Source organism: Pseudorca crassidens, chromosome X (genome assembly GCF_039906515.1).
Source record: "Pseudorca crassidens isolate mPseCra1 chromosome X, mPseCra1.hap1, whole genome shotgun sequence".
Lineage (NCBI taxonomy): Eukaryota > Metazoa > Chordata > Mammalia > Artiodactyla > Delphinidae > Pseudorca > Pseudorca crassidens.
The window spans coordinates 79,134,354-79,149,229 of NC_090317.1; positions in this window are offsets into that span (position 1 = coordinate 79,134,354).

The following is a 14,876-nucleotide window of genomic DNA, read 5'->3' on the forward strand; positions in this document are numbered from 1 at the left end:
TAGCAAGAGAGTACCTCAGCTGTTACACTTCTTACTGACACTAAGCTTAGATTCACTGCTGCTGAATCTATGGGTATAACTGGCTGCTGTTCTCCATTCTACCCCAATGGTGGCATTTACTTCTGCTACTACTCCACCCCTCAGCGCACCACCAGCAGCCCTCAGCCACTTGCATGAGCAGCATAGCTTCAAAAATTTCTATAGGACCCACTGGAGTTTACAGAGGAATAATGTGAAGCCAACACTCATCCCTGAGCACCAGAGAAGACAATCTCCATACAGAGGCCATCTATATCACCCTTACCCCTGAAAAGATCTGGAAACAGTTACTAAGGAAACAAACCCCATGGCATTCTGTTTCCAGCTGTCAACGTCTATGAAGATTCACTTATCAGCTACTGCCACTGCTCCACCTGCCCTGCCTGGAGCACATTCCCCATCTTCTAGCCCTGTGTCCAGCCCCAGCTAGTTGAGATGGGGAACTGGAGAGCAGAATGGAGGAAGTCTGAACTTCCACTAGCACCACAGTCAGCCCCAGTTTCTGGTGCAGTAAAGGGTTTGGGGCCAGGCGAAAGCTTGTGAAAAGCCACCTTCCATCTCAGGAACGCCCATGAACCCATTAGATTCCTTCACCAATAAAGTGAAGTCCAGGGCCAACCCTTACCAGGGAATAGCATGTATGTGTTGGAGATAGGGGTGCTCCATCTTTGCTCTGGCCATTTAAGCCAACTGGAGAAATGCACAAACTAGGTACCCCATGCCTCACAAATGCCACAAGGCTGTTTATGACAAGCCTCTGAGGCACCCCCTTGCATGTTCCTGGCCTGCATTTGCTCCAATTTCATCCTTTTGCAATGCACACTCTTGGCTCTTGACCTTGATTATACCATTGGTCCTCCTTGGGTCTTGGCGTTTGGGGTTGATTGAGCAGTGCTGGAACCTCAGCTCATCCACTGGCATGCTGTCTTGGGGCTTATGCTCTGGTTGTGGCCTCTCTGCATACAACTTTGACCTCAGTCGGTAAACTTTTTAGACTAGCTGGCCCAGTCCTGGCCCTGTCTTATGAGGAAAATGGTAATCAGACACTTGCTCCATTCCCCTTCCCCTGTCCTGCCTCCCATCATGCTAAGCACTGCCCAAGCCAAACAGTGGTACAGCTCTGGCTGGAATTGCCCAGTGTCTCTCAATGCTTCCCTTCCCCTCTCTGACTCTCTCTTTTGTGGCAATTAGTGACAGGGGGATAGATGCTGGTAGACATCCATATTGTTTCCTGTAGGCAACTCTAGAAGCCTTCTAAACTCCCTTTTTAGTTTCCCCCAAAGCATTCTGCAGGATGGGTCATGATCAACCACAGCATGGAGAAGGTGTTGAGTGAGATGGGATGACCTAAGGCTATGCTGCAATGCCAGCTGATGGGTGACTACTGGAAGATTAATGAGGTTTCCTGATGTGTCTATTTAGTCCATCTTCTAAATGTTAATTTAGACACACTCCTTCTCTTCCTTAAGTTCAGGATTGGAGGAGGGAAGGAAGGAGAAAACCCAGTTTCAGTTTTGCCTCAGAGCCCAATAATATGATAGGTATTCAACCAGCCTACGGCTCTTAGCAGCCTCTACTCTGTTATGCAACCAGCTTGATCAACTTCGGTATGAAGAAACTCAGCAATTGTCCCTAGACAAGCAGAGGAGTAAACGGCAGCACACCTTAAAGCTTCAAAAATAAATTCAATAATCCCTGTGTGATCCCATTAAAATCCCTTCAATAACTTGCCATACATTAGTTCCCATTCCTTACACAGCTGATCCCTTGTTAGATTTGAGCCTAGGAATTTAGAGCTGGAAAGGTACGTAGAGTCATTTAGTCCAACTCGTCCTCATGCTAACGGGTACATTAAGCCCAGAGAAAGGAAGGGACTGGCACAAGGTCACAAATCAGTCTACTGCGGAGGAAGAGCTAGAACCGAGGTCTCCTTCTGAGTTCCAGCCTATTCTAGGTTCCTGATGCCACCTTTGCCCTGATTCATCAAAGTAGCTAGATGTCCTTCTACTGGATACCCTCTTCTCTGAGGCATCCTTAAGTGACGTTGTCTTCAACGTGACCAAAGGTAGCCTCTGGCCATTGTTGCTGCATGGCAGTGAGCTGTGATGGAGGGGAAGGGGCATAAAGGAGCTCAGTCCAATGGGACAAGCCAACTGTGTTTGGGGAAAAATCCAGCTCCGTATACCATCTAGGAAGACTGAGGCTGAACCCCTTCCAGGGACAGGATGGTCTTTACTGCCTGAGGCTCATCTCAAGAGAAGGCATTTGTTCCCTCCAGTTACAGATCAAAGCTTGTTGGACCTTCATCTCTGCTCCTCCTCAACTCCCAATTCCAAGATCTGTCCACATCCAAAAGGGATAACCTCATAACCTCTAAAATGTTATGACACCATGTCCCCTTTCTGCCCCTCACACCCCTACCATGTTTCCCAGTCTCCTTCCCCTTTCTGTCAGTTCCTTATGCCTACCTAATCTTGGACCCCACAGAGACCTCAGGCCTGGGATCCAACCTGCCTTTCTCCTCCAGCCTGGACCACCTGGTCCATTGCTTCAGCGTTTCATTTGCCAATACCTTCAGCTCTCCTTGTCCCCATCCTTCCTCCATCTTACCCGGAGAACCTCAAATCAAAGATCATTGCTGATGTTCTCCCGGGCAGCCAAGTGCTGCTGGGAACACCTCCCAGTCCTGGGTAGCTTGGCCCTGCTTAGCATTCATGGTCCCTAACCTCATCTGAGCCTTTAGCACCGTGCAGTTAGACCCTGATCATGATCCTTTCCTGTTCCTTCAGTGAAGAGGAGTGAGGGCTGCCACCCAGAGGCCACATGGGTGCTCAGAATTGCATGTGTTACGGCAGCATGGGTAGGGGAGAAGGGCAGTCTACAGTTAGACTGGTTCGAATTTGAATCTTGTATCTTCCACTTATTGGCTGTGTGATCTTGGGCAAGTCAATAATCTCTCTTAAGCCTCATTTTCCTCTCCCATAAAGTGTGGAAAATAGTGTGGTGGGGAATCCATCTAAGGGCTTAGAAGAATACTTAGCAGGTGGTAGGTACTCAATAAATGGTGGCTGTTATTCCCTAGTGACCTGGGTAGCAATACATCTTAATTCCAAGTCTTATTGCTTAGTACAAAGAAGGTGCTGACCAAGTTGTTACTCTGATGGGGACTGGATCAGGGTCTGTGATGGGCCTGAGCCTGCAGGTGGACACATGAGGGGCTTAGTTTGGGAAGAAGACATGGGTGGGGGACCCAAGGATGTAGAGGCTGGGGTCAGACAGATCTGAAATCTTTGTGACCTGGAGTAAGTCACTTTACCTTTCTGAGCCTCAGTTTGCTCATGTGTAAAATGGGGGTAATAGTTATTGCTCAGAACACCTCCCAGGACTTTGGGGAGGATCAAATAGCATGATGGATGATAAAGTGATTTTACGAATTATAACAAACAAACTCTCCTCATGTTAGTTGCACACACGCATGCGTGTGTGTGTGTGTGTGCGCACGCACGTGCGTGTTTGTGAGCGTATTCTCTCACAAGGGCTATCTATGTTCTTGAACCCTGAGTCAGAAGGTGGCAAGAAGCAACATTGGGGTGGCCACCCTAGGATGTCACTCTGAGGAAGAGCTTCCCCAGAAGAACAAACCGCAAGGTTAGCCAGGGTCCAGTTAACTTGACTCTTCTTTTTTCCATTCTGGCAGCAGTTTAGGGTGAAAGACTTGAAATCTTTTTCTAAGATTGAGGCTACCCTATGAGCTAAATGTTGAATCATCTAAAAAACTGATTATGTGAGCTCTGCCTCAATGACCTTTTGAGGATCCATCTAGCCCCAGGATCTGGTGGTATTATGAATTTCAAATCAGAATTATAGTCTCATCTCTGCCACTAACTTCCTGTGTGATCTTGTGTGTGTCCCATCTTCTCTCTGGGCTTCAATATTCCTAGGAGTCAGACAAGATCGGTGGTTTCCGAATGCTGATCCATGGACTGGATGCCTCAGAATCACCTGGGAAAGGAAGACCACTCAATGCCTATGAAGTAGCTATGTTGATGAGTTGACATGAATCTGATCAAGTCTCTAGATGTAATTACCATATTACAGGATATACAAGGGACAGAGGAACATGTTGAATGACACCACGGGAATGCAATCAACTAAATTCAGAATGTAGGAGATTCTGTAGGACAAATGTGGTTTCACCAAGAAATAAATGGAGAGAGAGAAAAGAGGGTAAGAGAATGAATTAGTTTTCAATGTGATGTTTTAACAAATTACCACAAACTTGGTGGGTTAAAACAACACAAACTTATTATCTTACAGTTCTGTAAGTCAAAGGTCCAACACGGGTATCACTGGGACAAAACCAAAGTGTTGACAGAGCTCTTTTCCTTTCTGGAGGCTCTAGGGTATAATCCATTTCCTTGTGCTTTCCAGCTTCTAGAGACTGCCCACATTTCTTGGCTCATGGCCGCCTTCCTCCATCATCAAAGCCAGCAATGTTGAATCTCTCTGACATTCTTCTGTACTCGCATCTCCCTCTGATTCTTCTCTCCTGTCTACCTCTTCCACTTTTCAGGGCCCTTGTGATTACACTGGATCCACCCAGATAATACGGGATAATCGCCTTATTGTAAGATCAGCTAATTAGCAAACTTAATTCTACCTGCAACCTTAATTTCCCTTTGCCATGTAACCTAATGCATTCATTACTTTCAGCATTTAGGATGTGGACATGTTGGGGGGGGCATTAATCTGCCTATCACTGATAATTTGTAAGTTAAAAGAGAATTAAGATATGAATCAACAGAATGCAATTTCTAGATCTTGGATTGGATCCCAATTCAAACAAACTAACTGTAAAGTATAAGAAAAGTCAGGGAAATTTGAGCACTGATGGACTATTTGATGACATTAGGAATTGTGAAGTCTTTAAGCTGTGATAATGATACAGCAGTAATATTGGGAGGAAAAAAATGGGTCCTTATCTTTTAGAAATACATACTGAAGTATTTTAGGATGAAATGAAATGATGTTTGGGATTTGCTACAGACTACTCCAATAAGGAGGTGAGAGAGTAAAGAGGGATATAGAGTGGCCATGTGCAGACAAATGTTAAAACTGGGAGGTGGGTGCTTGAGGTTTGATCACACTATGCTCTGTTTGTGAATACGCTTGAAATTTTTCATTATAAAATAATCTGGGGAAAAAATGGGCCACAAATTAATAGTAACATTTTTTTTTCTAGCTCTACCCAGACTCCCTCAGTGGGAAGTCAAGGACATTGAAACGCCTCCTAAGGAAACCTGGGAATCCTCAGGAGGTTCTCATGTATTCTGCTAATATATTCCTTCTGATTACTACCTGGTGTCAGTCATTTCACTTCATTTTCCTTTTGCTCCCTGGTGTGATGCCCCCTTTCTCTGCTTGATTCCTGAGCCACTTGGTCTGTTTTATGAGGAAAAGCAGACTCTACTTTAACTAGTTCCATGTAACACAGGCAAAGTTGCCAGTGAAATCTCTAAGTCCTACTTTCATGAGACTTAGGAATGGGTTCTCAGAGACCGGGCAAATGTTAGTGGCAGACCCTATACTGTACTCAGAATCTTTCCACTGAACACTGAGCCATTATTCTTGACTCTCCCACCCTTTAGGGTAACTGTTTCCCCAGAAGGCTCCTTGGTTTCATATGCAAACATACTCCTGTGGAGTTGAAGGGGCCATCCTATTGGCATTTCAGTTCTATCTGACTTCTGAAGTGAACATAGTTGGAATCTCTGTTATACTCCAAACCATCATTCTAACTAGGCATTAATAGATCCACATTACTGATGAAGGAACTAAAGCTCAGAGGTTAAGTAATTTGCCTAAAGTCACAATATTAGTGCCGTCCGGAGGAAGCGAGACTATGCTTGCTCGGGCAGTAGGAGGAAACAGAATGGGACCGATGGGCAGGCAGACTCCTGCCCGGCCGCAGGTGCCCCTGGATGAGGCCACCCCATGCACCCTGAGCAGGGGAGAGCAGCCAAGATGGCAGAGTAGAAAGACCCTAAGCTCACCTCCTATCATGAGCACACCAAAATCACAACAATCTGCAGAACAGCCATCGTTGGAAAGGACTGAAACCTACCAGGAAAGATCGTCCACAACTAAAGACATAAAGACGGAACCACAATGAGACTAGTAGGAGGGGAAGACTCATGATATAAGCAAATCCCATACCCTCAAGTGTGGGTGACCCACAAACTAGAGAATAATTACATTACAGAGGTTCTCCCACAGGAGTGAGAGTTCTGAGCCCCATGTCAGGCCCCCCCATCCCAGGTGTCCGGCACCAGGAAGAGGAGCCCCCGGAGCATTTGGCTTTGAAGGCCACCAGGGCTTGATTGCAGGAGCTCCACAGGACTGGGGGAAATAGAGACTTCACTCTTAAAGGGCACACACAAATTCTCATGTGCACTGGGACCAAGAGCAAAAGCAGTACTTTGATAGGACCCCAAACCAGACCTAACTGCTGGTTTTGGAGGGCCTCCTGGGGAGGCAGGGGGTGGCTGTGGCCCACCCTGGGGACACAGACACTGGTGGCAGGTATATCGGAGAGCATTCATGTGTGTGAACTCTCCTAGAGGCTGACATTTTGGCACCAAGACCTGGCTCCATCCAACAGCCTGAAGGCTCCAGTGCTGGGATGCCTCAGGCCAAGCAGCCAACCGGGTGGGGACACAGCCCCACCCATCAGCAGACAGGCTGCCTAAAGACTTCCTGATCCCACAGCCGCCTCTAGACATACCCCTAGACACAGCCCCTGCCCACCAGAGGACCAAGACCCAGCTCCACCCACGAGGGGCAGGGACCAGCCCCTCCCACCAGGAAGCCTACACAAACCTCTAGACCAGCCTCACCCAGCAGGAGGCAGACACAAGCAGCAAGAAAACTACTGTCTCACAGCCTGCAGATCAAGTCTGCAAACACAGGCCAGACACTACCCTGGGACCAGCTGGCCCCTGGCCCTTGGGGGGATGAGAGGGGAGCGCACTGCAGGGACAGATAGGATGTCTCCTACAGAGGGCCACTTCTCCAAGATCGAGAAATGTAACCAAACTACCACATACATAAAAATACAAGTATCAATTTAGGCAAAATGAGGTGACAGAGGAAAATGTTTCAGACGAAGGAACAAGATAAAACCCCAGAAGAAGAACTAGGTGAGGTGGAGACAGGCAATCTACTCGGGAAAGGGTTCAGAGTACTGATTGTAAAGACGATCAAAGAACTTGGGAGGAGAATGAATGCACAGAGTGAGAAACTGGACGTTTTTAACAAATAATTAGGAAATACAAAGAAAAATCAAACAGAATTAAAGAATGCAATAACTGAAATGAAAAATACACTAGAAGAAATCAATCGTAGACTAAGTGAGGCAGAAGGATGGATCAGTGAGCTGGAAGACAGAGTAGTGGAAATCACTGCTGCCAAACAGAAACAAGAAAAAAGAATGAAAAGAATGAGAACAGTTTAAGAGACCACAGGGACGACACCAAGGGCACTAATATTCGCATTATACGGGTCCCAGCAGGAGAAGAGAGAGAGAAAGGCCCGGAGAAAGTATTTGAAGGGATAATAGCTGAAAACTGTTTTAACCTGGGGAAAGAAACGGTCACCCAAGTCCAGGAAGCACAGACAGTCCCATACAGGATTAACCCACAGAGGAATAAACCACAACACATTGTAATCAAAATGACAAAAAATAAAGACAAAGAGAGAGTATTAAAAGCAATGAGGGAAAAGCAACAAATAACATAAAAGGGAACTCCCATAAGGCTATCAGCTGATTTTTCCCCAGAAACTCTGCAGGCCAGAAAGGAGTGGCACAATATATTTTAAATGATGAAAGAGAAAATCCTACAACCAAGAATACTCTACCCAGCAAGGCTCTCATTCAGATTTGATGGAGAGAGGGGAGAGAGGCAGGCCTGGAGAGAGCATGGAAGATCCACGCCATTCCCACATACCTTGTCTTATGCATCTCATCTATATGGCTGTTCCTGAGTTATATCCTTTTATAACACACTGATGATCTATATCAGAAAGATTCTGTTCCATTATCTCCAGTTGTCTATGGATTCTGTTGAGAAGGCAGCCATCTTTTAAACTGTCGTTCCTGGGGAGCTTTGGAAAGATTCTCCATTTTCTCTGGTCCTCCATGGAGTCTGCTGAAAAGGCAGCAGCCATCTTTTAAATCGTTGTTCTGGGATAGGTTCTCTGGGGGCAAGGACACTGGTGGCAGAGGCTCCAGAGAATATTGATCAGCGTGAGCTCTCCCAGAGGTCCCCATCTTGGCACCAAGACCCGATCCCACCCAACAGCCTACAGGCTCCAGAGCTGGAATGCCTCAGACCAAACAACCAGCAAGACAGGAATGCAGCCCCACCCATCAGCAGACAGGCTGCCTAAAGTTGTACTGAGCTCACAGCTACCTCAAAACACACCCCTTGACACGGCCCTGCCCATCAGAGGGACAAGACCCAGCTCCACCCACCAGAGGGCAGGCACCAGTCCCTGCCACCAGGAAGCCTGCACAAGCCCTTGCAACAACTTCATGCACCAGGGGTGGACACAAGAAGCAAGAGGAACTATGATCCTGCAGCTTGTGGAAAGGAGACCACAAACACAGAAAGTTAGACAAAATGAGATGACAGAGAAATATGTCACAAACGAAGGAACAAGATAAAAACCCTCAAGAACAACTAAATGAAGAGGAGATAGGCAATCTACCTGAAAATGAATTCAGTGTAATGATAGTAAAGATGATCCAAAATCTCGGGAAAAGAATGGAGACACAGATTGAGAAGATACAGGAAATGTTTAACAAGGAGCTAGAAGATTTAAAGAACAAACAAACAGAAATGAGCAATACAATAACTGGCATGAAAAATACACTAGAAGGAATCAAGAGCAGAATAACTGAGATAGGAAAACGAAAAAGTGAGGTGGAAGACAGAGAGGTGGAAATCATTGCCACAGAATAGAATAAAGAAAAAAGAATGAAAATAAATGAGGACAGTCTCAGAGACCTCTGGGACAACATTAAACACACCAGCATTCACATTATAGGGTCCCAGAAGGAGAAGAGAAAGAGAAAGGGCCTGAGAAAATATTTGAAGATATTATAGCCAAAAACATCCCTAACATGAGAAAGGAAACACTCACTCGAGTGCAGGAAGCACAGAGTCCCATACGGGACGAACCCAAGGAGGAACACGCCGAGACACATATTAATCAAACCGACAAAAATTAAAGACAAAGAAAAAAATATTAAAAGCAACCAAGGAAAAGCAACAAATAACATACAAGGAAATCCCCATAAGGTTTTCAGCTGATTTTTTTAGCAAAACTCTGCCAGTCAGAAGGGAAGAGTGGCATGATGTATTTAAAGTGATGAAAGGGAGGAACCTACAACCAAGAATACTCTATCCAGCTAGGCTCTCATTCAGATTCAACAGAGAAATCAAAAGCTTCACAGACAAGCAAAATCTAAGAGAATTCAGCACCACCTAACCATCTTTACAACAAATGCTAAAGGAACTTCTCTAGGCGGGAAGGAGACCAGCAACTTAAAACAACATCGTACCTATACACACTGCTATATCGAAACCTCATGGGAACAGCAAACCCCAAAACTACAATAGACACACACACACAAAAGAAAAAGCAACCCAAACACAACACCAGAGATAGTCATCAAATCACAAGAGAAGAGAACAAAAGAGGAAGGGAAGAAAAAAGACCTACAAAAAAAATCCAAAACAATTAAGAAAATGTCAATAGGAGCATGCATAATGATAAGTACTTTAAGGTAAATGGATTAAATGCTCCAACCAAAAGACATAGACTGGCTGAATGGATATGAAAACGAGACCCGGGTGTATGCTGTCTACAAGAGACTCACCTCAGATCTAGGGGCATGTACAGACTGAAAATGAGGGGATGGAAAGAAGTATTCCATGCAAATGGAAATCAAAAGAAAGCTGGAGTAACAATACTCATATCAGAGGAAATAGACATTAAAATAAAGACTGTTGCAAGAGACAAGGAAGGACACTATATAATGATCAAGGGATCAATCCAAGAAGAAGATATAACAATTGTAAATATACATGCACCCAACATAGGAGCAGCTCAATATATAAGCCAAATGCTAACAGCCATAAAAGGGGAAACTGACAGTAACACAATGATAGTGTGGGACTTTAACACCCCATTTACACCAGTGGACAGATCAGCCAGACAGAAAATCAATAAGGAGTTCATTGCAGCATATGGAAGCAACCTAAATGTCCATCGACAGAGGAATGGATAATGATGATATGGTACATGTACACAAAGGAAAACTACTCTGCCTTAAGAAAAGAATGAAATAATGCCTTTGCATCAACACAGATGGACCTACAGATTGTCATATTGGGTGAAGTAAGTCAGACAGAGAAGGACAAAAATATGATATTGCTTACATGTGAAATTTTGAGAAATGGTGTAAATGTACTTATTTACCAAACAGAAGTAGACTTACATGTGTGAAAAAAAACAATATTTTGCTTAAAAATGGGGAAAGCAGGGAAGGGATAAATTGGGAGATTGGAATTGACATATACACACTACTATATATGAAAAAGATAAGTAATCAAGAGCTACCACATTGCACAGGGAATTCTACTCAATACTCTGTAATGACCTATATGGGAAAAGAATCTAAATAGGAGTGAATATATGTATATGTATAACTGAATAACTTTGCTCTATGTCTGAAACTAAATCAACATTGAATAAAAATTTTAAAAAAAGAAAATCAATAAGGCAACCCAGGCCTTAAATGGCACATTAGACCAGATGGACTTAATTGATATTTATAGGTGTTCCAGCCAAAAACAGCAGAATACATTTTCTTCTCTAGTGCACATGGTACATTCTCCAGGACAGATCACCTATATGGCCACAATTCAAACCTCAGTAAATTTAAGAATATTGAAATCATATCAAGCTTCTTTTTCAACCACAACACCATGAGATTAGAAATAAATTACAGGAAAAAATTAAAAAAACAGAAACACGTGGAGACTAAATGATATGTTACTAAGAAGCCAATGGATCACTAAAGAAATAAAAGAGTAAATCAAAAAATACCTAGAGACAAATGGCAATGAAAGCATCATGATCTGAAACCTATGGGATGCAGCAAAAGCAGTCTAACAGGGAAGCTTATAGCAATACAATCTTACCTGAGGAAACAATTAAAATCTCAAATAAACAACCTAACATTACATCTAAAGCAACTAGAGAAAGAAGAATGAACAAAACCTAGTTAGTAGAAGGAAAGAAACCATAAAGATCAGAGCAGAAATAAATGAAATAGAGATGAAGAAAACAGTAGCAAAGAAACTAAAAGCTGATTGCCACGTGCTGTAACTACTTAACCCACATGCTCTGGAACCCATGCGCCACAACTAGAGAGCCTGCAAACTGCAAGTACTTAGCCCGCTCACTCTGGAGCCCACATACCACAAGTAGACAGCCTGTGTGCCACACCTACTGAGCCCATGTGCTCTGGAGCCCGCGTGCAAGAACCAGAAAAAGCCTGTTCACCACAACTAGAGAGAAGCCTGTATGCCACAATGAAAGATCCCATGTGCCACAACTAAGAGCTGACAGAGCCAAAATATATATATATATTTAAATTAAAAAAAAAAACAAAAACAAGCAAAAGTCCGGGACCAGATGGCTTCACAGGTAAATTCTACCAAACATTTAAAGAAGAGTTAACACCTACCCTTCTGAAACTCTTCCAGAAAAAATTGAAGGGGAAGGAAATCTCCCAAACTCATTCTATGAGGCCACCATCACCCTGATACCAAAACCAGACAGCGATACCACAAAAAAAGAAAATTACAGGCCAATATTACTGATGAACATAGACCAAAAATCCTCAACAAAATACTATCAATCTGAATTCAACAATACATTAAAAGGATCATACACCATGATCAAGGATCTATCCCAGGGATGCAAGGATTTTTCAGTATCTGCAAATCAATCAGTGCAGTATACCACATCAACAAATTGAAGAATAAAAACCATATGATCATCTCAATAGATGCAGAGAAAGATTTTGACAAAATTTAACAGCCATTTATGATTAAAAAAACTCTCCAGAAGGTGGGCATAGAGGGAACCTACCCCAACATCATAAAGGCCATATACAACAAACATACTGCTAACATCATATTCAATGGTGAAAAGATAAAAGCACTTCCTCTAAAATCAGGAACAAGACAAGGATGTCTGCTTTCACCATTAATATTCAATATAGATTTGGAAGTCCTAGCCAAAACAATCACAGAAGAAAAAGAAATAAAATACATCAAAACTGGAAAAGAAGTAAAACAGTCACTGTATGCAGATGACATGATACTCTACATAGAAAATCCTAAAGATGCTACCAGAAACTACTGGAGCCAATGAATTTGGTAAAGTTACAGATACAAAATTAATACACAGAAAACCATTTACATTCCTGTACACTAACAATGAGAAATCAGAAAGGGAAATTGAGGAAACAAGCCCATTTAACCTTGCATCAGAAAGAATAAAATACCTAGGAATAAGCCTACCTAAGGAGGCAAAAGACCTCTACGCAGAAATCTATAAGATACTGATGAAAGAAATCAAAGATGGCACAACCAGATGGAAAGATATACAATTTTCTTGGATTGGAAGAATCAATATTGTGAAAATGACTATACTACCCAAAGCAATCTACAGATTCAATGCAATCCCTATAAATTACCAGCGGCACAGAACTAGAGCAAAAAATCTTTAAATTGGTATGGAGACAAAAAAGACCCCAAATAGCCAAAACAATATTGAGAAACAAAAACGGAGCTAGAGGAATCAGGCTCCTTGACTTCAGACTATACTACAAAACTATAGTCACCAAGAGAGCCTGGTACTGGCACAAAAATATAAATATTGCTCAATGGAACAAATAGAAAGTCCAGAAATAAACCCATACACTTATGGTCAATTAATCTATGACAAAGAGGCAAGACTATACAATGGTGGAAAGACAGTCTCTTCAACAAATGATGCTAGGAAAACTGGAGAGCTAAATGTAAAAAAATAAAATTAGGACATTCTTTAACACTATGCACAAAAATAAACTCAAAATGGACTAAAGACCTCAATGTGATACTGGACACTATAAAACTCTTAGAGGAAAACTTAGGCAGAACACTCTCTGACATAAATCACAGCAATAACTTTTTTGATCCATCTCCCAGAGTAATGGAAATAAAAACAAAAATAAACAGATGGGACCTAATGAAGCTCAAAAGCTTTTGCACAGCAAAGGATACCATAAACAAAATTAAAAGACAACCCACAGAATGGGAGAAAATATCAATATTTGCAAATGATGTGACTAACAAAGTATTAGTTTCCAAAATTTATGAACAGATCATGCACCTTAATATCATCAAAACAAAAAACCCAATCAAAAAATGGGCAGAAGACCTAAATAGACATTTCCCCAAAGAAGATATATAAATATCCAAGAGGCACGTGAAAAGATACTCAACATTGCTAATTATTAGAGAAATGCAAATCAAAACTGCAATGAGATATCACCTCACATCAGTCATAATGGCTATCATCAAAAAATCCACAAATAATAAATGCTGGAGGGGGTGTGGAGAGAAGGGAATCCTCCTACACTGTTGGTGTGAATGTATATTGGTGCAGCCTCTATGGAAAGCAATATGAACATTCCTTAAGAAACTAAAAATACAGCTACCATATGATCCTGCAATCCCACTCCTAGGCATATACCTGGAGAAAAATATCTGAAAGGATACATGCACTCTAATGTTCATTTCAGTTCTGTTTACAATAGCCAGGACATGGAAGCAGGCTAAATGTCCATTGACAGAAGAATGGATAAAAAAGATGTGGTACATACATACAAAGAAATAATACTCAGCCACAAAAAAAGAATGAAATAATGCCATATGCAACAGCATGGATGGACCTAGAGACTGTCATACTGAGTGAAGTAAGTCAGACAGTGGCAGAGAAATATTGTATGATATAGATTACATGAGAAATCTATTTTAAAAAATGATACAAATGAACATATTTACAAAACAGAACCAGATTTAGAGAATGAACTTATGGTTACCGGGGGGAATGTGGGGGGAAAGGATAGTTAGGAATTTGGGGATTGTCATGTACACACTGCTATATTTAAATGGATAACCAACAAGGAACTACTGTACAGTACAGGGAACTCTGATCAATATTTCGTAACCACCTAATTGGGAAAAGAATTTGAAAAAGAAAGGTACATGTATTTGTATAACTGAATCATTTTGTTGTACAACTGAAACTAACACAACATTGTTAATCAACTATACTCCAATATAAAATAAAAAGTTAAAACAAAACCAAAAAAAAAGAAATACAAAAATTTCAAAAAATTAAAAAGATTGATTGCTCTAAGTAAAAACAAACAAACAAACAAAATACATTAGCCAGGACGTGGACCTAATGTCCATCGACAGAGGAATGAATAAAGAAGATGTGGTAAATATACACAATGGAATATTACTCAGCCATAAAAAAGAATGAAATAATACCATTTGCAACAACATGGATGGACCTAGAGATTGTCATACTGAGTGAAGTAAGTCTGACAGAGAAGGACAAATATCATATGATATTGCTTATATGTGGAATCTTGAAAAATGGTACAAATGAACTTCTTTACAAAACATAAATAGACTCACACATGT